We start from the raw sequence: 27961 nt of genomic DNA, 5'->3' as shown, positions 1-27961 counted from the left end.
AGAGATGACATGGAATAAATTTATATAAGATAAAGAGTCATGAAAAATCATTATAGAAATGGGAGGATAAGGGTGGTGATGGGCAATGCTTAAACTCTACTCTCATCATAACTGGCTCAGAGAGGGAAAAACAAGTACACTCAGTGAGGTATAGAATTCTATTTTACCCTAATCACTGGGGCATAGAATTCTAATTTATTCCATAGAGAATTAGAAGGGAAATAAGTCAAGGGAAGAGGGAATCAATTGGAGGGAGGATGAAGTGGGGAGGGTGACAAAAGGAAAATACTGGTGAAGAGGAACAGAGAGAAAGAGAATAGAGCAGCATTTAAAGGGCATAATATGATGGAGGGCAATACATAGTTAATAATCCTAACACTGAATGTGAATGGGATGAACTGACCCATAAAATGGAAGCAGATAGCAGAGTGGATTAAAAACCAAAATCCTACTATATACTGTTTACAAAAAAAAAAGAAAAAAAAAACATTTGAAGCAGGGTGACACACAGAGATTCAAGGTAAAAAACTGGAGCAAAATTTATTATGTGTCATATAAAATTTAAAAAAGGGAGTAGCAATCATGATACCAGACAAAACTAAAGTAGAATTTTATCTGATTAAAAGAGATAAGGAAGGAAACCTGTCAGATATGTGGGAAATGAAGGAATTTAAGAATAAACAAGAGGTAGAGAATATTACAAAATGTAAAATGAATTACTTTGTATCAAATTAAAAAGGGTTTGTACAAATAAAGCCAATGCAACCAAAATTACAAGGAAAGCAACAAATAGGGAGAAAATTTTTATTTAAAAAAAGACAACTCTGTGACAAAGGTTTAATTTCCCAAAGATATAAGGAACTAAGTCAAATTTCAAAAAAAATCAAACCATTCAACAATCAACAAATAGTTAAGGGACACAAATAGGCAGTTTTCAAATTATGAAATCAAAACTATCATAAAATCAATAGCACATGAAAAAGTGTTCTATAATTTTTATTAATTATGTAAATGCAAATTAAAACCACTCTGAGGTACCATCTTATACCCAGCAGACTGGCTATTTTGGCAGCAAAGGAAAGTGATAAATGTGGGAGGGCTTGTGGTAAAATTGGGACACTAATACATTGCTGGTGGAGTTGTGAATTGGTCCAACTTGGAACTATGCACAAAGGGCCTTAAAAAAAGCTTGCCCTTTGATCCAGCCATATCACTGCTTAGTTTGTACCTAAGGAGATAATAAGGGAAAAGACATATACTAAAATATTTATAGCCACACTCTTTTTAGTGGCAAAAAAAAAATTGAAAAATTAGGGTGTGTTCATCAATTTGGGCAATCCTGAATAAATTTTGGTACCTGATGATGGAATACTTTTGTGCTTAAAGGAATAATGAACTGGAGGAATTCTATATGAACTGGAAATATCTCCAGGAATTGATGCAGAGCAAAAGGAGCAAAACCAAGAGAACATTGTACACAGAGACTGATACATTATGGCACAATTAGATGTAATAGACTTTTTTTTTATTTTTAAAACAATATTTTATTTGGTTATTTCCAAACATTATTCATTGGAGACAAAGATCATTTTCTTTTCCTCCCCCCCTCCCATAGCTGATGTGCGATTCCACTGGGTATCACATGTGTTCTTGATTTGAACCCATTTCGGTGTTGTTGGTATTTGCATTAGAGTGTTCATTTAGAGTCTCTCCTCAGACATGTCCCCTCAACCCCTGTAGTCAAGCAGTTGCTTTTCCTCGGTGTTTTTACCAACATGTGAATTCTTTTTTTTTTTAAATATATTTTATTTGATCATTTCCAAGCATTATTTGTTAAAGACATAGATCATTTTCTTTTCCTCCCCCCCACCCCCCATAGCCGATGCGTAAGTCCACTGGGCATTAGATGTTTTCTTGATTTGAACCCATTGCTTTCTTGATAGTATTTGCATTAGAGTGTTCATTTAGAGTCTCTCCTCTGTCATGTCCCCTCAACCTCTGTATTCAGGCAGTTGCTTTTTCTCGGTGTTTCCACTCCCATAGTTTATCCTTTGCTTATGAATGGTGTTTTTTTTCTCCTGGATCCCTGCAAGTTGTTCAGGGACATTACACCGCCACTAATGGAGAAGTCCATTACGTTCGATTATACCACAGTGTATTAGTCTCTGTGTACAATGTTCTCCTGGTTCTGCTCCTCTCGCACTGCATCACTTCCTGGAGGTTGTTCCAGTCTCCATGGAACTTCTCCACTTTATTATTCCTTTTAGCACAATAGTACTCCATCACCAACATATACCACAGTTTGTTCAGCCATTCCCCAATTGATGGGCATCCCCTCGTTTTCCAGTTTTGGGCCACCACAAAGAGCGCAGCTATGAATATTTTTGTACAAGTCTTTGTGTCCATTATCTCTTTGGGGTACAGACCCAGCAGTGCTATGGCTGGGTCAAAGGGTAGATATTCTTTTGTCGCCCTTTGGGCATAGTTCCAAATTGCCCTCCAGAATGGTTGGATCAATTCACAACTCCACCAGCAATGAATTAATGTCCCTACTTTGCCACATCCCCTCCAGCATTCATTACTTTCCTTTGCTGTAATGTTAGCCAATATGCTAGGTGTGAGGTGATACCTCAGAGTTGTTTTGATTTGCATCTCTCTGATTATAAGAGATGTAGAGCACTTCTTCATGTGCTTGTTAATAGTTTTGATTTCTTTATCTGAGAACTGCCTATCCATTTCCCTTGCTCATTTATCAATTGGAGAATGGCTTGATTTTTTGTACAATTGATTTAGCTCATTATAAATATGAGTAACTAAACCTTTGTCAGAGGTTTCTATGAAGATTTTTTCCCAATTTGTTGTTTCCCTTCTGATTTTAGTTATATTGGTTTTGTTTGTACAAAAGCTTTTTAGTTTGATGTAGTCAAAATTATTTATTTTACATTTTGTGATTCTTTCTATATCTTGCTTGGTTTTAAAGCCTTTCTCCTCCCAAAGGTCTGACATGTATACTATTCTGTGTTTACCCAATTTACTTATGCTTTCCTTCTTTATGTTTAATTCACTCACCCATTTTGAATTTATCATGGTGTAGGGTGTGAGGTGTTGATCTATTCCTAGTCTCTCCCACACTGTCTTCCAATTTTCCCAGCAGTTTTTATCGAATAGTGGATTTTTGTCCCAAAAGCTAGGATCTTTGGGTTTATCGTATACTGTCTTGCTGAGGTCGCTTTCCCCCAGTCTATTCCACTGATCTTTCTTTCTGTTTCTTAGCCAGTACCAAATTGTTTTGATGACTGCTGCTTTGTAATATAGTTTTAGGTCAGGGACTGCAAGGCCCCCATCGTATGTGGTTTTTTTTCATTATTTCCCTGGATACCCTTGATCTTTTGTTCTTCCAAATGAACTTTGTTATGGTTTTTTCTAAATCAGTGAAGAAGTATTTTGGTACTTCAATGGGTATGGCACTAAATAGATAAATAAGTTTGGGTAGGATGGTCATTTTTATTATATTGGCTCGTCCTATCCATGAGCAGTTAATGTTTTTCCATTTGTTCAGGTCTAGTTTTAGTTGTGTGGCGAGTATTTTGTAGTTGTGTTCATATAGTTCCTGTGTTTGTCTTGGGAGATAGATTCTAGGGTATTTTATTTTGTCTAAGGTGATTTTGAATGGGATTTCTCTTTCTAGTTCTTGCTGCTGAGCTGTGTTGGAAATATATAGAAAAGCTGATGATTTATGTGGGTTTATTTTGTATCCTGCAACTTTGCTAAAGTTGTTGATTATTTCAATTAGCTTTTTGTTTGAATCTCTAGGATTCTTTAAGTAGACCATCATGTCATCCGCAAAGAGTGATAACTTGGTCTCCTCCTTGCCTATTTTGATGCCTTCAATTCCTTTATCTTCTCTAATTGCTACTGCTAGTGTTTCTAGTACAATGTCAAATAGTAGAGGTGATAATGGGCATCCTTGTTTCACTCCTGATCTTATTTGGAATGCATCTAGTTTATCCCCATTGCAGATGATATTAGCTGTTGGTTTTAGATATATACTGTTTATTATTTTTAGGAATGACCCTTCTATTCCTATGCTTTCTAGTGTTTTTAATAGGAATGGGTGTTGTATTTTATCAAAGGCTTTTTCTGCATCTATTGAGATAATCATGTGGTTCTTGCTCGTTTGCTTGTTGATGTGGTCAATTATGTGGATGGTTTTCCTAATGTTGAACCAGCCCTGCATCCCTGGTATGAATCCTACTTGATCATGGTGAATGATCCTTCTGATCACTTGCTGGAGTCTTTTTGCTAGTATCCTATTTAAGATTTTTGCATCTATATTCATTAGGGAGATTGGCCTATAGTTTTCTTTCTCTGTTTTTGACCTGCCTGGTTTTGGAATCAGTACCATGTTTGTGTCGTAAAAGGAGTTTGGTAGAACTCCCTCTTTGCTTATTATGTCAAATAGTTTGTATAGTATTGGGATTAACTGTGGGGATGGGCTGCAGCTTCCCCAAGCTCCGAGGGCAAGGACTTTCACTGAAACTTGGATAGCAGGATCCAGCCCATGAGGCTGTCTTGCCCGCCCTGAGGGTTGCTGTTGTTTCGACCAGCTCTCTGCAGCGGAAGCCCCAGGCAGTAACTTTCACGGGGACTCGGGTAGAAGGCCCTGAGGGTTGTTGTTCCGAGGACCCTGCTCTCTGAGCCCGGCCGGGCTGCGGCTTCCGGGAGCCTTGGACTCTGCGCTCCTAACCCTGAGGTCCGAGTGATCTCGGGTTCTGGCTTTTGAGGGGAGCCGTACCTTTTGAACCGGGTCCAGGTCCAGGAGGAGGGTTCCCAGGGTCTATGCTGTTGATCGTTTTGAATTTCGGCGCCTTAGGAGCTTATAGTTTGAGATCGGTCGGGAAGGGTTTTCCGGAGATCTGAACTTTAGCTTTCTCTAAGCCGCCATCTTAACCGGAAGTCCGTAATAGACTTTTATACTAGCAGAAATGCAATGACCCAGGGCAATCCAGAGGAATGTATGAAAAAGAATGCTATCCACATCCAGAGAAAAATTTCGGAAACAGAAATGCAGAAGAAAAACATATGAGCAATCACGTAGTTTGGTAGGAATTTGATTAGGATTTTGATGTTAAAAGATCACTCTACTATAAATATAAAAATGATTTGTGAAAGATATAAAATGATTTAGTAACTAAATACATTCAATAGAAGAGAAATTAAAAATGAGAAGAAATTAAAACTATGCAACAAAATAAATGAAGAAGGAATTAATAAATTAACTTATTGGATCATTTTGTTACTTCTACCTTCTAGTTTCAGTTGGTGTTCTCAGGAAAGGTAATATCTCTTCCCCAGAAGAGGAATCATAGTCTCTGCAACCACTCTTTTAGCTGAAAAACCAGCATTTTAAGTTATATCTATTTTATAAAACAGGACTCTAATATTTACCGTGAACTAAGAAGTGAAAAAACACATTGGTTTTCAGGAGCAGAATATTTCAATACTCAGAGTTTAATTGGATGGCATTGAAACCACTTCCTCTGATTTTCTTTAGGCTCTCTCTATTCCTGAGTTAAGATTTCCTTGATTACTTCACTTGTATCCACTCTAGCAGGTATCACCAGAGGAGTGGCTAAGATGCCACTACTCAAAGTTCAAAGTAGTAGTAACATAACTGTCATGTGGAGGGGGTGGAGGGATATACTCCTAAAATTGTCTACTATAGATAACAGCCCAAACCTTTGTGTTTCCCATTTAAACAAATCAGTCAGTAATGATTCTATTAATTATTAAACATGAACATCTGCTAATAAAGAAGGCAAAAACAAAAGTAATAACAGGCAAAAGTGAGGAAATTTTAAAACAGCAATTCATCCATCAAACTATGTGATACTCACCAGTCTATGAAGAATAGTAAATATACATTTAAAAGAAGCTAACAATGAGGCACATGAATAAGGAAATTCATTTAGCCAGGGCATTGCATGGCTCTTGAGAGCAGTTCTTAATGACAATCTTTTTTAAGAAATAGTATAAGCCATGCTTCATCTACTTCTCTTGTTTATGTATCTGTCTTTTTAAAAATAAAACAGCTACTACTTCTATTCCTCTGCTATTCTGAAGCTACTGAAGTAATATTAAGCTTTTTTAGTTAAGCAGTCATTTATAGCCTTTCACTGAAATAGTGCCCTAAACTTGGTATCTGTAGTTTTCTAGGTCTGATCCCTAGGATTAATGCTGAAATTTATGCTGAAATAATTCTAAACTACTTCTGTGAAAACATTCCCTGTAAGTCACAGAACTACAAAGTTCCTTAGCTTTCTCAGTGCTGTGAAGAATTTTTCCTTTTGTAAGGTTTAAATTTATGTCCAATACTTTGAGTATTATATTTTATAAAGTTTATTATCTACCAAAATAGAACCACATAACTAAGTTTTTCTGCCTACTCAAAAAAGTCTGCTCTACCAAAGCTACAAGAGGAAAACAAGAGAGCAAGAGATGGAACTCCACAGAATTTATAGCCTGTCTACATCAGCACGTAATGACAGGAAGAGAGAGGAGTGCTTGGAATTGTAGTTTTTTAGGGTAACAGAGTCTTATTATACACTTCTAAAGTCAAGAGTTGTGGTAGATAGTAATATATTCAAATCCCTGAAGGATTTCCCCTTTCTCAAGTTGTATACCCCATAAAAAACATGTTTTTTTTTTACCCTAAGAGCAAGGGGATTCTGCTGCCTTCAAACTCCCACAGTGCCTACAAGGTTATACTTTCCCCATAGAGTTCACAGCCTCTAGATGGAAATAAACAAGCACAGCTGATTCTCTACAAAGTAGGATGTTTCTACGTGCTTCGAAGGGCTTTCAGCATCTAGAGCAGTGATGGTGAACCTATGTCATGGGAGCCAAAGATGGCATGCAGAACACTCTCTGTGGGCACACAGCTGCCCTTCCATCAGGCAGAGTTTATTACTAGAAAGGTAGAAGGACTAGGGATGAGCTTCTTCCTTCCCCCTTTCAACTGTGCCTGATGACATTTTTTTCATATCACCCACCCCTCTGCCCATCAGCCCAATGGGAGCTCTTTCTCCCTCCCCTGTGAAGGGTAAAGGCAGGGGTGAGGCATCCCTAGCACTTGGTGTGGGGGAGGGACATGGCACTCAGTCTTGGGGGCAGGGGGCAGGGCCAGACACTCCATCTCTAAAAGGTTCACTATTATTGATCTAGAGAATATCCTGAGCTTTATTCAGTTCTCTCACCTCAGTGAATGGTCCCCTGATGCCCATGATATCATTCCATGAAGTCAGTAGCCAGTGGATTTGGGGAAAGTTTCTCCATAATGATTCTTTAGCAGGATTATAGACTAAAACATACACTCTCCTCTACAGCTTCCATTTAAATTACTCCACATGCTGGCTCTAGGCATTATTCCCATTCTGTATCATGGTACTCCTCTTCACACACACTCAATCTAATCAAACTGGTCTGCTAGCTACTCATTATATGGCACACTTAGTTTTCTACTATACCTTTGAAAAAGTGATTTCTCTCCCTCCTCATCTCTTTCTTCTGTTTCTTTCAAAGCACAGATTATCCTATATGAGGCATATACTACATTCACTATGATCCTTCTACTAATAACTAGAGGAACTCTCTCACCCTATAGAAATTATCCATATAATTTTAATATACTATTCTATGCATATATACATTTTTACTTATATATAAGTTGCAAGCTTTGTCTAGTCAAATGAAAGTCTATTGAAAGGAAGGATAGTTTTTTTTTTCTTTATATCCTACCATCTACTATGGTGCCTTGAATATAACAGATAGTTAATAAATATCTATTAAATTGACTTAAGATTTTATTTCAAGGTAAGTTGTAATTAGTTTAGCAGAATAAAGACTCTGAAGTATACTAGCATATTTATTTCCATGAAAGCCTTTTAACTTCTCAGTATGCCAGATAACTCTGATATGATAAATTATTGAGGAGTAATTGATGTATATTGATAGGTATTTCATTTCTGGGAGTTCGCTTTACTCTTAAATTCAAAGATAAAGACCAAACATGGTGGCAGTCTAGACACAGGACTCTTCCTCTCCTCAACACCTACCCATATAGACTACCTCAAAAGGCCAAAAAACCAAATTCATAGGAACGAAGAGACTCTGCAGTAAGGCAAAGCATTGAAGGTATGTGGGATTTGGGCATTTCCACACCATAAGGGGGTGAAAAAGCTTCCACCAAAACATGAGCCAATCCACCCTCCCCCACCCCACCTATGGAGTCAGAGTCAGAGCCAGCACATGCTAGAATAAGTGAATGAGAGAGGGGCATTTCTAGGACAAGTGAGGGGCACCTCTAGGTCCCTGGCAGCTGACTAAGACCACCAAAGACCTACCCCTGAGAGCAGTTAAACCTGAAACCCCAGCAGGTTGAAGAACTCAGACCATGGGCGGCGGTGGGGAGATAGCACAGAGAAGGGCAGCAAACAGCAGAAGATGCAGAGACTCGAGAGCTGGACTCAGGCAAAATCCTCACTCCTTAGCTCTATACCCAGAGAACCTGCCCATCTTACTGAGATTTCTGACTGGAAAGGGAAGGAAAAACCACCATAGTGATGGCAAATAGTAACAGGAACAACTTCCCAACACCAAGAAAAACAAGAAGAGGTTGACCCTGGATAATTTTCATTGAGAAAAATCCAGGAAGTAGCAGAAGAAGAAATACAAATAAACATAACAAAACCTTCCAAAACATGGAAACTGTCCACAAGATCTTGAAGAATTTAAATTGAAGCATACCAAGAATATGGAAAGCTTCTGGCAAGAAAAGTGGGAAATAGTTCAAAAAGAAAATAACAATTTAAAGGACAAGAATTCTCAATTGGAGAAATAGCTGGAAGTCACAAAAATCAGGATAGACCAAACTGAAAAGGAAAATCAAAAAATAATAGCAGAAAACCAGGCCTTAAAGACCAGAATTGGGCAATTGGAAACCAATGATCTTGCAAAACAGCAAGAATTTATAAAGCAAAGTCAAAAGACTGACAAAATAGAAGAAAACATAAAATACCTCACTGACAGGATGACAGATCGGGAAAACTGATCATCAAGTGACAATTTGACAAGCATTAGTCTACCTGAAAACCTAGAAATAACTAGAAATCTTGACATCATACTATGAGAAATTATCCAAGAAAACTTCCTTGATGTTCTTAAACAAGGGAGAAAAATAGACATTGAAGGAGTTCATAGAACACCCTCTACACTAAATCCTCAAAAGACAACTCTCAGGAATGTAATTGCTAAATTCAAGAGCTTCCACACTAAGGAGAAAATTTTACTAGAAGCCAAAAAGAGACAATTGAGATATCAAGGAGCATCAAACAGGATTACACAAGATCTGGCAGCTTCCACACTAAAGGACCTCACGGCTTGGAATATGATATTCAGAAAGGCATGAGAATTGGGTCTTCAACCAAGGATAACCTATCCATCAAAACTGGCTACATACTTTCACGATGTAAACCTTAAAATTCCTTTTAAAAGTGATTTCCTTGTCACAACGGGAAAGTATGGGAATTCAACAAAATAGAAAATTTTCAAGTATTTGGAAAGAAAAGACCAGATCTAAGTGGAAAGTTTGATATTCAAATACAAAAATCAAGAGAAACATGAAAAGGTAGATAAGAAAGAGAGGGGAAAGGTGAAAAATATTTTTATTCAAACTTTCTTCTTTAAGGGCTTCAATATGATCAAACTGTTTATAGCAATATATGTGAAAATGTTATTTGTAACTCAAAAATTATATTCATAATTATAGTAATTAGAGGAATCATTCAAAGAAATATATTGGGATAATATGTGGTATAAGATGATATGCAAAAACAAGAAAAAGGGAGGGGGGAATTGAAGATGGCACCAAGAGAAACTTGAAGAAATAAGATAAATAGGGTAATATATACCACACAAGGAGATCCATGGGAAGGAGAAGAAGAAAATACTATTTTAGGGAGAGGAAGAGAGTGCAAATATGTAATACTTAAGCCTTACTCTTAGTGAAATCAATTCTGAGTGGGAAGAGCATCTAGATCCATTAGAGTATCAAATTCTATTTTACCCTACAAGGAAAGTGGGAAAGGAAAACTAAGGGGAGAGGGAGGCAGAGAATAGAAAAGGGGAGGGAAAGAGAGGGGGGAGGGAACTTAATAGACCCTGAAAAAAATAAGAAGGGAACAAAAAGTGAGGGGGCAGAAAGGGGAGCACATTTAGAGTGGGGATTAAGGGGACTGATTAAAAGAAAACCACTGGCTTAAAAGAGTATAGCAAGAGAAGAAGTGACAGAACTAGGAGAAGATATCAAAATGCTGGGGAATACACAAGTAGCAACCATAACTTTGAATGTGAATGGGATGAACTCACCCATAAAATGAAAACAAAAAGCAGAGTGTATGAGAAACCAAAATCCTACCATATGTTGTCTACAAGAAATACACCTGAGCAGGGTAGATACTCACAAGGTTAGAATTAAAGGTTGGAATAAAATCTATTGGACCTCAACTGATAGAAAGAAGGCAGGAGTTGCAATCATGATATCTGACAAAATCAAAGTAAAAAATAGATCTGATTAAAAAGGATAGGGAAGGTAACTACTTTCTGGTAAAAGGCAGTATAAGCAATGAGGAAATATCTGTAATCAATATGTATGCAACAAATGGTATAGCATCCAAATTTCTAAAGGAGAAACTAGTAGAGTTGAAATTGGAAATAGATAATAAAACTGTACTAGTGGGAGACCTGAACTTACCACTATCAAATCTAGATAAACCAAATAAAAAAATAAATAAATAAGAGGTAAGAGAAATGAATGAAATCTTAGAAAAATTAGAGTTAATAGATATATGGAGAAAAATAAATAGGGACAAAAAGGAATACACCTTCTTTTCAGCAGCACATGGTACACTCACAAAGACTAACCATGTACTGGGGCATAAAAACTTGGCAAACAAATACAGAAAAGCATAAATAATGAATGCAACCTTTCCAGATCATAATGCAATAAAATAATAATCAGTAAGGGTATATGGAGAACCAATTAAAAAATTAAATGGAAATTAAATAACATGATTCTACAAATTGTTTAGTTAAAAAAGAAATCATAGAAACAATAATTTCATTGAAGAAAATGACAATGATGAGACATCCTTTCAAAATGTATGGGATGCAGTCAAAACAGTACTCAGGAGGAAATTCATATCCTTGAGTTCATATATTAACAAATTAGGGACGGCAAAGGTCAAGGAATTGGACATGCAAGTCAAAAAACATTCAAGTTTTCAAAAGAACAAATTAAAAACCCTCAGATGAAAACTAAATTAGAGTTCCTAAAAATTAAGGGAGAAATTAATAAAATCCAAAGTGAAAGAACTATTGAATTAATAAATAAGACTAGAAATTATAAACAAAATAAGCAAAGTACTGGTCAATCTAATAAAAAAGGAAAGAAGAAAACCAAAGTAACAGTATCATAGATGAAAAGGGAGACCTCACCTCCAATGAAGAGGAAATTAAAGCAATCATTAAAAACTATTTTGCCCAATTATATGGCAAAAATATGGCAATCTAGGTGATATGGATGAAAATTTACAAAAATATAAATTGCCTAGACTAAGAGAAGAAGAAATAGAATACCTAAACAACCCCAAATCAGAAAAAGAAATTGAACAAGCCATCAAAGAACTCCCTAAGAAAAATCCCCAGGGCCTGATGGATTCACAAGTGAATTCAATCAAACATTCAAAGAACAACTAATACCAATACAATACAAATTATTTGACATAATAAGCAAAGAAGGAATTCTACCAAATTCTTTTTATGACACAAATATGGTACTGATTCCAAATCAGGCAGGTCAAAAACAGAGTAAGAAAACTATAGACCAATCTCCTTAATGAACACAGATGCAAAAATCTTCAATAGAATACTAGCAAAAAGACTCCAGCAAGTGATCACAAGGGTTATTCATTATGATCAGGTGGTATTTATACCAGGAATGCAAGGATGGTTCAATATTAGGAAAACCATCCACATAATTGACCATATCAACAATCAAACCAACAAAAATCACAATAACTCAATATATGCAAAAAAAAGCCTTTGATAAAATACAACACCCATTCCTATTAAAAACACTAGAAAGTATAGAAGAAGGGCCTTTCCTAAAATTAATAAACAGTATATATCAAAAACCATCAGCAACAATCATATGCAATGGGGATAAACTAGATGCATTCTGTAATAAATAATAATAAGGGACTATTTTATTGGTAATTGATAACTAAAGATCAAGCAGATATATTTTTCTCTGGTCTTTCCCTCCCAGCTCTATATCTCCTTTCCTTCCTCTTCTTCCTTTTCCTTCCTTCTTCTTCTTTCTAAATCACTCAGGATAAGTTTATGATGTTTGAAATGAAATATTCTTTATCTTCTTTATCTTAAGTAAGGGGTTCATTTGGGGAAGACAGGAAAGGATAAAGAATTGAGGTAAGAGGGTTGGGGTTTTCTCTAAAATACAATGAGTTTTAGGTTGGAGGATGTTGAAATAAAGTTCAGTTGAGAGAAATGGCTTATAGTTTCGGAAGTTCAGTCACTATCAACAGAGCAAGTCAGAGTGATCTCTGGACTTTTGTCCTTCTTTCTTCTGCCTTCAAATCACAAGACTTCCTTCAATTGAGTCTCCAAAATCCAAGAGAGGAAAACTCCTCCTTCCCTCATACAAGCCACACAGGGTCCACGAAACAGTTGGTTTGCCACTAATTGCCTTTCCCAGTAACATTCTAAATAGAGCATTAATTTGACCTGCAAGTCTTAAGCCTCCACTGCTTCTGTCCTTTTTGCATGCTTTCCCAATTTCTCTCTTCCACAAATCCTCCCTTTTTATCTTGGAAAAAATGCAACCAGCATTTTTTAATGATACTTACCTTTTAGAAATACATATTTTGTTATATTTCTAACTATCTATTTTTAACCCTGTACTATATTAAATATTCCTTTATAATTCCAAAACAACAAATCTTAATCTATCTTAGCTATTCTGCCTACCTAATCCTATGCTAAGTTTGGGTACAGGAAAATGGTTTAGGTAGTAGGAATTTTTTACATGAGCATGGTTTTTGAACATAACAAATTATGTAACAATTTTAAACAATTGAAAAATGTATTTTGAATATGTAACTGTCTCATCTCCTAATGTCTATAAATTCAACTAAGTAAAATATTTTTATTACTAACAATTGCTAATGTAAAATCATAATGTAATCTAACTTCTATACTTAAGTGGCTTTTATGTCTGTCACTACTTCCCTAAGACTTTAAACAAATTTTTCTAAACTGTTCCTATAGTTTAGTTATTAGAACATTAATAAATTATTCTAATATAGTTAGTTTCTTAGTACATTATTATTCACATATGTACATAAATTGTATCTATACATATTTACATATGTACAAATATAATACATTGTTCTTGATTTATGTACAAACTCATGCAGATAAGAAATTTCTTTACCTGTTTAAATTTTCCCCAGAAATTTATATATCAGTGTGAATTTTGTTTTTGCAACTATGCATATGTTATATACTTACCCATTCCATGAGATTTCTTCCTACATTGTATTTCTGTGTGGCATATGTATGTACATATGTGATGTTAACATGTATGTTGCATTCTTACATAACCTCATGATCACAGTTTCAAAATTCCAAAGTCGTTCTTTCTTTTAATGTTGATTATAGACAACTGTGTGTCTTGATGTCTCCTCATCTGTGCTGCATGCCATTTTTAAGCTGTTGTCACTCTTGATTGTAGTCCTGTGTTCTTTAATTCAGGAACGTACTGGAACAATTGGGAACATGCATGTGTGTAAGTTTTTTACATGTGCATGTATGTAAGATTGAAACTTTCATTATACATGGATATAAGCTATGAATTTTTCATGAGTGCTTGTCAGGATTCATTCATTATTCCATTCATAAGCTTTCATTTACAAGGACTATTGTTGATTATTGATTATTGCTAGGGCTATTTGTATTGCTACTTAGGGCTTTTTTTATCAGATGTCATTTGCATGTATCTTCATTGATGACATGATCACATTGTTGTTTCTTGTGAGATATCTGAAACTATGAGGTAATATCTTCATGGTATACCCTCCCTCTCTTCCTTCGCCTGATAGAGATTGTTTAGGATGAAAGTTGAGAGATATGGATAACCTGTTTAAGTTCTCATCTATAACTTAATGTTAAAGTCTTTGATAACAAATTTATCCAATGTGAATAGATGCTTCAAAAGCATTGAAGATGTTTTATTTGTCATAGTTATGAAGTTGGAGTTTTTTGCTAAAAGCTTAGGAGTTTTTCCTTGTAATTGAATTACTTAGTTGTTCTTTTTAATAGCTAGAATTGCACTATTGTATTCTGAAAAAGTAGGTCTTAATATGCCTTGTTCTAGCAAACTATTTATGATAGGTGTTATTCCTTCTTTTACTTCTTTAATTAATTTGTATTGTGGTATCTTAGGTGGGATTCCTTCTCTGACCTCAATACTGGCTGGTGTCACCAACTTGATCCTACCCACATCATTCAGATGTTTTGCAAACACCCCTTGTGTTATATCTTTTGGTATTTCATGCATATATGTTAAAATTTGAATTTTCTCAGGTTCTTCTTCTAGTTGTTCTAAGTATAACGATGGGTTGTGTTTTAGTGAATTCTTTGGTAAATGCAAATAAAATTTCCCAGATCTTTCACATTGCATAGTCGCTTGGATCTTAAACAAAAAAGCCTGTCCAAAAAGGTTATCTGGACATGAGGGAATTAATAGGAAAGAAAGACCTTTGGTGAGAGGACCCAATTTGACCATTGTGTTTTTAAGCTCAGGGACCTGTTGTATTTGTCCCATAGCTCTGGCTATGTTGGTATCCCCTGGACATGACATTAGAACAGATTTTGAAGCACCAGTATCTAAGAGAGCTTTGTAGTTTTTCTTTCCCACTTTAATCCATACATATGGTTCTGGCTTCTGCCTTTTTGCATGCTTTCCCAATTTCTCTCTTCCACAATTCCCAATAATATCAGGAGTAAGACAAGGATGCCCATTATCACTGCTATTATTTAACAGTGTTCTAGAAACACTAGCAGTAGCAATTAGAGAAGAAAAAGAAATTGAAAGTATTAAAATTGGCAATGAAGGGACCAAACTTACACTCTTTGTGGATGATATGATGGTCTACTTAAAGAATCCTAGAAAATCAACTAAAAAGCTAGTGGAAATAATCAACAACTTTAGCAAAGTTGCAGGATCCAAAATAAACCCACATAAGTCATCAGCATTTCTATATATCTCCAACACATCTCAGTAGCAAGAATTAGAAAGAGAAATTCCATTTAAAATCACCCTAGACAATATGAAATACTTAGGAATCTATCTGCTGAGACAAACACAAGAACTATATGAACATAACTACAAAACACTTTCCACACAATTAAAACTAGATCTAAACAATTGGAAAAAAATAAACTGCTCATGGGTAGGATGAGCTAACATAATAAGAATGACCATCCTACCCAAACTTATTTACTTATTTAGTGCCATACCCATCAAACTATCAAAAAACTTTTTTTTTTCTGAATTAGGAAAAAAATATAACAAAGTTCATTTGGAATAACAAAAGATCAAGGATATCCAGGGAAGTAATGAAAAGAATGCAAAGGAAGGGGGTCTTGCAGTACCAGATCTCAAATTATACTATAAAGTAGTGGTCATCAAAACAAGATGGTACTGGCTAAGAGACATAAAGGAGGATCAGTGGAATAGACTTGAGGTAAGTGACCTCAGTAAGACAGTCTTTGACAAGCCCAAAGATCCCAGCTTTTGTAACCAAAATCCACTATTTGATAAAAACTGCTGGGAAAAGTAGAAGGCAGTATGGGAGATACTGGCGTTCGATCAACATCTCATACCCTAAGCCAAGATCAAATTCAGAATAGGTGAATGACCTGAATATAAAGAAGGAAACTATAAGCAAATTAGGTGAACACAGAATAGTACACATGTCAATCTTTGGGAAACAAAAGATTTTAAGAACAAGCAAGAGTAAGAAAAAATTACAAAATATAAAATAAATAATTTTGATTACATTAAATCAAAAAGGTTTTGTACAAACAAAACCAATGCAACCAAAATTGGAAGGGAAGCAACAAATTGAGAAATAATCTTCATAAAAAAACCTCTGACAAAGGTCTAAAGACTCAAATTCATAAAGAGCTAAATTAATTGGACAAAATATCAAGCCATTCTCCAATTGATAAATGGGCAAGGGACATGGATAGGCAATTTTCAGTCAATGAAATCAAAATTATTAGTAAGCACATGAAAATGTGTTCTAAATCTCTTATAATCAGATAGATGCAAATCAAAACAACTCAGGTATCACCTCACACTTAGCAGATTGGCTAACATGACAGCTATGGAAAGTAATGAATGCTGGAGGGGATGTGGCAAAGTCAGGATATTAATGCACTGCTGGTGGAGTTGTGAATTGATCCAACCATTCTAGAGGGAAATTTGGAACTGTGCCCAAAAGGTGCTAAAAGACTGTCTTCCCTTTGATCCAGTCATAGAACTACTGGGTTGGTACCCCAGAGAGATAATAAGGAAAAAAAAAACATGCATAAGATTATTCATAGCTGCACTCTTCATGTTGGCAAAAAAACTGTAAAATGAGGGGATGCCCTTCAATTGGGGAATGGCTGAACAAATTGGAGTATCTGTTGGTGATGGAATACTATTGTGCTCAAAGGAATAATAAACTGAAGGAATTCCATGTGAACTGAAACAACCTGTAGGAATGGATGCAGAGTGAGAGGAGCAGAACCAGGAGAACATTAAACACAGAGACTGATACACTGTGGTACAAATGAATAATATGGACATCTCCATTAGTGGCAATGCAGTGATCCTGAATAACTCTGAGGGATCTACAAGCAAAAACACCATCCACATTCAGAGGAAAAACTGTGGGAGTAGAAACACCAAAGAAAAACAACTGCTTGATTACATGGGTCAAGGGGGATATGATTGGGGATATAGACTAAATGATATTCCTAGTGCAAACATCAACAATATTGAAATAGGTTCTGATGAAGGGCACATGTAATACCCAGTGGAATTATGTGTTGGCTACAGGTAGGATGAGAAGGGTAGGGAGGGAAAGAATATGATTCTTGTAAACAAGGAATAATGTTCTAAATTGACAAAATAAAATGAAAAAATTAATTAATTGATTAATTAAAATATAAAGAAACATAAACAAAATCTGGCTTCAAATTTTCAGCCCTGATACTGACTGATATATTAAATCACTTCTCTCTGATCCTCAATTTTCTCATCTCTAAAATGGGAACAACTGTATATTATCAACCTTTTAGGGTTGAAAATGCATTTGTAAATAAAACACTCTAGAAATATTTTTTTTAAAAAGATAAAGACCAAAAGAAGAATATTCTTTAAGTTTCTTTATTATGTACTAGAAAGTAAGTACCACAAAGGAGATCAAGTTCAAGCATTTCAGTCTGGCTACAGCCTAGAATTGTGCTCTTTCCACATTAAGCATTTAGTAATATTTATTGAATTTCTACAAGACTAGAAGATCCCAGGTAGCAATGATAGATATTTGTTTGGGTACTCTTCCCACATTGCTTAAGGTAAGACACCATGTACCTTAGGTTTCTGTTAGACAAGGGTTAATTGCTTGACATCCACAAGGATACAGAACATAAGAAATGTGCTTTCTGGTCTCAGGATATGCAAAGAGTTGGTCCCAGGAAGTTGACCCAACCTAAGACAGTGTTGATCTTGGAAATTAGCTTTTCAGAATTGTCAGTTTTTTTTCTGTCAGAAGGCACATTGCCAACCTTCCCTTGGGATATTTGGCTAGGAATGCTGAATAAAGGACATTTTGAAGGATTAGGATCCCCATAGTGCCATATCCTCCAGAACCCTGCCCTAGGATGAAGTATAAAAGGAGCTGACTTAGAAGAACCCAGACTATTCATTAGAATCTCTTTAACGCATTCAGCTACTGATGAAACATCATATAAAACCCTGAGAAGATGAAAATTCTACTGTTGACCTTGGGCCTGGCCCTGGTTTGTGGTCTTCAGGCCCTTAATAACAATCTGGGTGATGATGCATCAAAGGTAAGTGAGCAAAAATGGGAAGAGGTAGATAAAGGGTCTGCTGTAGGTTTGAGAGTAATGGTTTGGAGAAATAGGACCACTTTGGGCAGAAGAAAGCAGATAAAGAGCTTGTATAAAAAAGGAAAATATGTACATTTGTAGCTTCTTATTCAAAGCTGCCTTTCCAATGATTGTACCATCTGCCAATCAAAGAATGATTAAAGTCAGTACAAAATATGAAATTACATGAGTGTGTTCCCATGCCATATTTCCTTTAAACAACAAGATTGAAAAGCATCCCCAAACTCTTATTCATCATAGCATGAACCCATAGACCAGTTTCTACATCTATAAAATACAGGGTTGAGCTGTATAATGACACAGAACTCTAACTTTAAAATGCTGAGATCGTGAGATGCTGTTCATTCAGACAGAAGCTTAAGCCCATAAATTACAATTCAAACCTATCCTCTCTGCTTCTGATTACAATAGTAAATGAGATGATGAATCCCAGACAGTTCCATTTTCTGACATCAAATCTGTCTATAGGATTCACATTGTAGTATGACAACTTTCATTCTGTACATGTGCTAAGATTAGATGCCACATGAATTCTGCCATGAGGAGTCAACTAATAACTAGACAGAGAAGAGAGAAAAAGAATCCCTCCAAACCACAAGTGATTAGAGTCAGAGAATGGACAAAAGTTTTTCATAAGAAATAAAAGAGAATTCCCATTAAGACCCAAATACAGAGCTTCCCTGCTCCTGTGGCAATTTCTCCCTGGTTCCTCAAATATTCACAGAAATTATAATTCATATTTAAGTTTAATATACATGTTAAAAATAAAGAAAATAATATTATCTCTAGGATAATGCCTGAAACACATAGTTCAAATATAATTTCACTATTTGGAGAGATGAGCAAACCAAGGCACTGAAAAGTTAAATAATTTGTCAAAGGTCTCAAAATGATTTAGTATCATAGCCAAAATCAGAACTCAAATTTCCTAACCTAGTCTTCTGATCTTTATTTTATACTATTGAAGATAATATAGGATCTACATAGGTTTGGAAGTAAGGATATAATTCACCTTTGATTCCTCATTTTCCTCACTTGTAAAATGAAGGATTTCAATGATGATCCTTCCTAAATCTAAAATACTTTAGGCCTATTTGACCAATGATTTCTTTTATTAATTTCCATCCAAACTCTTTTTACAGCTTTCTGGAGAGTGGTATACAGTTGCATTGTGTTCAAATGTGACATCTAAGATTGAGAAAGGAGGCAGCTTGAGGATATTTGTCAAAAATATTAGTGAACATGATAATATGTTAACTGCTATCTTATTGAAAAGGTAAGTGTTTCCTATGTTAGTTGGTAGATATAGAAGAGGGGACAAAACGTAGGCAATAGTTCTGGGATCCTTTAACTCATACAAGCTATCCCTAGAATTAATTAGCAACAAAATTCCTAGTATGTAGTTGGTTTTATGAACACTAAGAGCAACTCTTGAAGGAAAAAAAAATAGGCTATACACCCTTGAACTTTCTGTGAAAGGGTGAGAGAAGTATTGATTTAAAATATTTTATAAAAATTTTAGATCTTTTTAATCACCAGCTGGGATAACTGCTATTTCCTTTCTATTCCAAATCAACCTGTCAATAGTCTTCACTTTGAGTAGAATGAAGATGCTAAAAGTCTTTCTAAGAAGACAAAAATAAGATTGAGAAAAAGGCAATAAAGATATTCACTTCACTTTGACATTTTCTGTAGCTTATTTAGCTATTCCCCAATTGATGGGAATCAACATGATTACCATTTTTCCAACTACAAAAAATATTAAAATATTTTTCCATATGAAAGGGTCTTTCTTTAAATTATTGACCTCCTTAAGATATTAAGGACAAAGGGTATGGAGATTTAGCCATTTTCTGAATAGTTGTCATTTCCTCTATCTTTGCACAACTTTTAACCGAACTATTCCTGTTTCTTATCATCTTTGTCACATTATTAGGGATGAAGTGAATCCTCAGTTATATTAATTTTCATTTCTTTTATTATTAGTGATTTTGAGCATTCTTTCCCATGGTTGATAATAGTTTGTACTTTTTTTCTGACAATCTTTGTTAATGTTGGCAGGTAGAATTTTGAGTGGTTTAGGGGATGGAGTACTATGACAGGAATCAGGAAGTCCTAAGTTCAAAATTGATCTCAGACACTTAACAGCTATATGACCCTGGTCAAATCATTTTAACTCTGTTATTCAGTTTTCTTATCTGTAAAATTAAAATAATAATACTATTTCTCAATGTTGTTGTATGGATCAAATAAGATAACTTTTTAAAAGTAGCCAGCAGAATGCTGGTGCCTAGTAAATACTCTGTAAGTGTTAGCTCATTAATAATATGTTTTTATATCTTTCATTTATGAACCCATTGGTAAAAGACTTTGGGTCTTACATTAACATATTTCTGTTAGTTATCTTCATATCTTGGGCATCTTACAATTAAATATATTTGACCCAAGGGTTTTATTTTTATTTCCCAATGGAATCCTTCCCTTCTTATTCTCTTTCTATTCTATTTATTTTATTTTGTTCAAGCAAAAGGTTTTTTATTTAACATAATGGAAAATGTCCTCTTAGATATATTTGTGAAATGTGCTCAATATCATTTTAGTTCATTTTTAAAATTACCATTAATATTCAATCATATATCCCTTCTTCTCTCTGTTCATTAACAAAGTTCTTTTTTCAGGTCATTCATATTCTGATTCTTCCCTTTTCTGTCTTTTATCATGATCTATTTTTCTATATTTTAAAAGACAATTTCAAGTAGTTTAGATTAATTCCATCATATAGATTAGGTAGAGACAACTACCATTTGCTCATATCTTGAGATATTATGAGCTTAAATACAATAAAAATTGCTCATATTTACAGCTTTCAAATTAAAAGTGGCTATAGGTTTTCTCTACATTGAAAATTTTGAAAAAAAATGAACTCACTTTATTCCTTCTGAAATATCATGTCACCTCAAATCTGGTTTTGTTCATAATATTATTGTAAGATGAGAAAAATAATTTGTATAAATTTAGTGGACATAATTCAAATTAATAAGATAAAGGTAAAAGTGTTTTAGGGTAAATGTTTCTATGCAAATTCGGTGTTATCGTACTTCTAATTTTTATTTCCAGAGAAAATGGCAAATGTGTTCAGTTCTTGGTGACTACACAAACAGGAGATGACAGGCAAATGTACTTTATGCATAAGTATAAACGAGGATCTTGAAGTCTTTGAGTATAATATGAAATGAATTAATGGACACATTAATGAAAAAGGAAGTAGCTAATAATTAGACAGCAAACAATGTCTTTAAAGTAGAGGAAGGCCATCTTCAGTCTTCCACTGCCCTGTCTTAATTCCATCATGACTACACTGTGCAAAAACTAGATCAGATGCTCTGATCTTCTCACTAGTTCTTTACAAAGTTGTAGAAACCTGATTAACCCTTATGGGAATAAAATTGAAACTAACTCATTATATTACTTTGCACAAGTCTCCTTCCCTCTTCTGGCTAACCATAAAGTGAAGTAATTGGACTAGATGGCCTCCAAAATTCTGTTTCTAACATTTTTTAATGTAGAGGCATATTGCAGTAATGCTGACAAAAGTAGAGGCTTGTCAGTAAAATAGCAGTCTCACTGGAATGTCAGAGGTTATGATAGAATTGAAGTTTGCAGAAATCCCTGGGAATGTCTTTGGCAGAACATTCAAATACAAGTAGGTCTCTAATCCTTGAACTTGTTCCTATGGTATCAGAATTATGACCTGATCTTTTGATGCTTTCACAGATGATGGACTTAATGAATTCTCCCTTCAAAGCCTGGGCCCTAATTATGCTATATTTATGAACTATAATCACAAAGAAACTGTGACTGTTTGGGGAGAACTCTATGGTATGGATAATGTCCCAATTTTCTCCCCCTTCCCTTTTTATGATAAAAGAAGAGTTATGAAGGAAAAAATTTCATCACTGTAGCTTTGGGGGTGCTCCAAAGTTTGACTGTAATATACAATACCTGAGATCAGTGAAAATGACTCCCAGGACAGCAAACTGTCCATTCTGAACTTCCTTCAGGAACTTCGAAAGGCAGTTCTGATTCTTCAATAGAATTCAAGTTTTTTTGAGAGCCAGGTCCTTTATGATTTCTGCTTCATATCACCATTAGAATAGTATTTGGCATAAAGAAGTTGGTTAGAGAGAGTGAGACAGAGAGAGGTTCCAATGCAAATCTTTCTCTCTGCTCAGGAAAGTGGTAAATATTAATAAATAAGTCTATTTTGTTCACTTCCAAGGCTCTAAAGCTAAAAAAAGTTGGAGTAAGAGGTCGCTTGCCTGATATTGAATTATTAAATCTATTTCTCTTTGCACCTGGGTGCTCCGTTATTGTTGTTTAGTTCTGGACTCATTGAATGATTAATATAGATTAACAATGGAATGGCTAAATATGTTTCCCATAAAATCATATTTTAAAAACTGAGAAGCAGAAATCACAAATTTTCTAAGAAATAGAAATGGAGTTTGGGAAATATGCATTTTTCCTTGGAAGAGATAAAGCAATGTAGAGATGAGTACTCGCCAGTTTACATCTCAGGAGTTCCATCTGTCAGCAATGAAATCCTGTCCTATGTTTCTTTTCTTTTCATTGTTCTACCACGTGGTCCTGGCATCCTAGATTCACTCCTCAAGGCTTGCAGTCTCTCTCAATGTCTGCAATGACTTTTGGTCCTGGTGGCCCATCTCTCTCTGTATCTTCCATCTGCCTGGCATTTTTGGCTCTGACAAGCTATCTTTGTAAGGCTTCCATTAGCTAAGAAGGGGCTAACACATCAGTCACAGCACCCTCAGTAATGCTAAGAGAATTCTACACAAAAGGTTCTTCTCTTAGAGTATAATAGGGAAGGAAAATGTACATACATAAATATAACACAAGGCAAGATATGAATGTGCAAGAAACAAGATGTTCAATATATTCTGACAGTTCAGAGGAGAATTACCTATGACTGAAGGTATGAGGTGCTGTTTCATGGAAACGGTCACATCTGAACTTAACCTTGAAGGTAAAAATTGGAGGAACAGGTCTAGTAACAAGGGTGTACCAGGGGATGACTACAGTGTGAATCTAAAGACCAAACAGTGAATCATTCACAGACACAAATTAACAAAATAAAATAACTAATATCTATATAACATTTTGGCTACAATATCTCCTCTCATGCCAATAACAGGCATGTAAGAAAGGTGATTTAATTATTCACATTTTACAGATGAGGAAGCTGAGGAATATATATTAAGTGACTTGTCCAGTCACACAGCTACTTAAAATCAGTCCAGATTTGAACCAAGGTCCTTCTGTATCAAAGTCTAAGACTATATTCTCTAGAGTAGTTAATTTCCTTATGAAGAACTGGTTTCTGGTCATAACTAGTCAGAGGTCTTTTTTTCTGTTATCTTTTTGTTCTTTGTTGTAAGGGATGACTCCCTAAGTGAGTGAAGGACAAATATATTCAGAAATGAAGATAGTATCAAAATAGGAAGCAAATGACTTTTACAACATCATTAAAAATGCTTAATAATAGATCAAAAGGAGATGGTTAGGAGTGACTGTTTTTTCTCAGAATCTTGACTTTGCAGCATATGTATTATTCTAAAATCTGTATTCCTGGCTATTCTTTCTTCCTTAGTTATCCATGATACTTTCCTGCTATAGTACTTAATCTTCCTTATAGGGTCATTCTTCACATTGCATTGAAAATATGTTGCAGAATTTTCTCCTGGACCCTCTTCTCTTTTCTTCTTTCTGCTTCTCTCTATTTCTCTTTCTGTGTGTGTGTATATATGTATATATATAATCACATCCGTTTTCATTAAACTCAATAAGATATTTCATTATCTTTCCCCTTAAACCCACCCTCTCTATGTCTTTCAAGAACACCATCATTCTTCAATTCTTCTCAGTGCTGTATCCTTCAAAAGTACTTAATTCTTCTAAATCTTCTTACCCCTTTAAAGTTTCCCTTTGTTTTTATCTTGTATATTTTCTGTGTGAGCAGTGGTTGCACCTTGTAACACTAGGGAGTCACACTTGCATTTATTTATGTGTGAAAATGTTATTTCTATCCAGAAAATGTAAATTTCTTAAGAGAAAGAGCTAGCTTTCCTTTCTCTTTGCAGTACTCATAATACTTGGTTCATAGTAGGTGCTTAATAAATGCTTGTTAATTGACTTTTTTATCATCAACAAACACTTTCCTCTTTTATAACTTATTGCATCAAATCCTGGAGCACATGAGAATTTCACCCAGATCAGGTGGATAGGCACCTTACCCATGTTTCTCCATGTTACAATCATCTAAACACCCTCTTCTCTACATATTTTTGTAAATAATCTGCGAGACTCAGTGATCATTCTCACTCTCACCCTAACTAAATACAGGTCATACTCCAGACCTGCCAAATGACATAAAGGAGAAATTTGAGGAAATATGTGAAAAATTCAGAATTAGGAAGGATCAAATTATAGACCTGACCAATGATGGTAAGCTCTGCACCTCTCCTCTCTCTTATTCCCCATTTTTCCTGGGTGACTAGGAGAAAAGAATTCTATTGAATGGAAATACCCTCGGCTTGATTCCCTTTGTCCTCAACTAGACAGTGTTATTTCCCTTTCCTCTGGGTCAGATATAAAAATGTTCTGATAAGTATTCATTTCTGAGAACAACTGGTATTCTGTTTTGTCTCCACAGATCGATGTGAGAAACTTAGATAAGGAAGTTCACCATGGCATGAAGGTCTGTAAACTTTGATAATAGTATTTTTGCCTGAAAATCATGTTTCTTTAGTAAACCAGAGGGAGATGTTCTGGTGTTCTACTGCATAAAGTGATGTATATTTATATATTTATTATATTATTTTATATATATATATATATATATATATATATATATATATATATATATATATATATATATATATATATATATATATATATATATATATATAAGCTTGGGGAAACCATACTGGTTTTCAAATAATGTTAGACTTTTCAGCAGTGGCTGATCTCTCCTTGGTCATACTGACATTTCATGGTAAAGGACATGCTTAAAGTAAAGGAGTAAAAGTGCTTCACCTTCCTTTGCTATTAAGGGTTATTTTAATTTTGTCCCCTCCCTCTTTTACTATATTCTAAAAGTTGATGTATATTAAATTAATGAAAGCATATGGAATAGTCAGAAGTCAGAAGGCTAAATGGGATAAGGATGTAGAGGGGTATATATTATATATATATAATAAATATATATTGCATTACATGATAGAGAGAATACCCCAAGACCTGAGAGAAGAATAGCTCTAATCGGTAAAGAACTGGCGCGATATAACATCGACATTGCAGCCTTAAGCGAAACACGCTTACCAGAAGAGGGATCACTCAGTGAACCCACCACTGGATACACCTGCTTCTGGAAAGGTAGAGCCTCAAATGAAGACAGAATCCATGGTGTTGGTCTGGCCATCAAGACAAGTTTGCTGAAACCGCTGCCAGACTTGCCTGTGGGCATCAGCGAGAGGCTCATGAAGATCCGTTTGCCTCCCAACAACAACATTAGGGTTCACTGTAGATGAAACTGCACAAAGACAATAGTCATTCTCGATCACCGAGAGACTACCACTACTACTACTACTATAATAAATATATATATATATATGTAAATATATATATAAAATAATCTCTGTCTGGGTATCAGAGTTAAGCAATAGACAGAGGGTGTGGGTAAGGTTTTTGGGTGGAGGTGGAAGTGATATTGGATTTGTAATTCATTCAATCTAATTCATTTAATGAATCCAATTAATTTGAGGATTTTTCAATTTCTCAATCTCCTAAAAATAACTGTCCCTTTCCCCTAGACTAATAGTTATAGGAATAAGAAGCTTTGTTCTGCTTTTCATCCTTCTCATCAATTTACAATCGCAGTGGGCTTCCCACCTACTTCAGAAAAGATTATTGACTATTCTAAAGACTATTCTTCCTTAGCTACTTTTTCATGTGTCAAAATTACCTTTATGATATGAATTTTTCATCTTTGTTCCAAGTTCTACCCCCCCACACACAAGTTCCTAAGTCATTTTCTAAACATTATATAATCAAGATCTTTTAATTGTCTCACAGGAATTCCTAGAATGAAATAGCCTTATGCTTTGGGGAACTACATCTACTTATTCCAAAGCATTATTAATATGAATTATGAAAATTCCTACTGGATTTTTGTTCCTCTCTTCCAATCTGCTGGGGGATTTTTCCCTGTCACTGTGTTGCATCTTCACAGAGAAGAATATTGGGTGAGACCTTTACTGAAAATATCTAATAAATTATTAATCCATTAGACTGTATCCTAAATATTTTCAGGAATTTGTGAGGTATTGGAGAGATTTCAGAGCAGCAGTAAGAGGAAGTATTGTCATGTTTGTAATAATTCACATAGTCACTTCAACTAACTGATTTTTAGCTATAGATGATACTGATAGCTTTTTTAAAAACTAAAAACCCTTACCTTCCATCAGAGAATCAATACTGTGTATTTGTTTTAAGGCAGAAGAGTAGTAAGGGATAGGCAATAGGGGTTAAATGATTTGCCCAGGATCACACATCTAGGAAGTGTCTGAGGCCAGATATGAATCTAGAACCTCCTGTTTCTAGGCCTGGATCTCAGTCCACTGAGCTACCCAGATGCCCCTGATACTGATATCTTTTTAAAGAAATAATAGTTATTAATGGTTATCTTGTACTCCTCAACCTGATGGGTCTTTCTTTACTACAAAGTATATTATGCCCTTTAGGATATTTCCCCAAGTTATTACTAAAAGGACTTTAGGGCCTTGCCTTCCAGAGGTGGAGCTAAGATGGTGGCATAGTAGCAGGAACCTTCTGAATATCCTTCCAACCAATGCTTACAAAGTATCTCAAAAGGACAGTAATCAAAATAAGATGACTAAAGGGGCTTTCCCACTGGATGCAGCCTTAAAGGCAGACTATTTGGGGGGATGTCCATGCTATAAGGAGGCAAAAATACATTTATCAAAACACAAGCTGATCACCTCTCCCCCAAAACACCCACCACACAAGAATCAGAGCATGGGCAAGAGCAATCTCTAAATTCTCAGGAACTGGCTAAAAGCACCACAGATCCACAGATATACCCATGAGGGCAGTACAAGACCTTGGCAGTAAGATTAAAGACTCAATGCTGAAGAGTATGGAGCCTGAGCTTCAGAGCATGGAGTTTGGGCAGAAGATTGCAGCTGAGGCAGCTGGGACTAGCCTCAGAGCAAAACACTTTAATGCACACTACACAAAGAAGATGACAGATTTATGTGCCTTCATTCAGGCTTCTAACTGGGAAGGGAAGATACTACCAAAGCAAAATCCTACAAGACAGAAGTTAAGAAAGCAATATCCACCAACACATTGGAATTGAAATCCACAAGTAGCAAAAGAAATAAATAGCAACAGAAGGAAAATTTGGACCCTACATAATTTTTGAAAAAAAGAGCAAAATACAGAAGCAACAGAAGAGAGTGACAAGCAAACATGTCTAAACTTTCCCCCTCAAAATAGAAATTGATCACAAGCTCTCAAAGAACTCAAAAAGGAGTTCAAG

The sequence above is a fragment of the Monodelphis domestica genome, chromosome 1, assembly GCF_027887165.1.
Source record: "Monodelphis domestica isolate mMonDom1 chromosome 1, mMonDom1.pri, whole genome shotgun sequence".
Taxonomy (NCBI): domain Eukaryota; kingdom Metazoa; phylum Chordata; class Mammalia; order Didelphimorphia; family Didelphidae; genus Monodelphis; species Monodelphis domestica.
The sequence above is the reverse complement of the archived record's forward strand: the minus strand, read 5'-3'. Positions refer to the sequence as shown.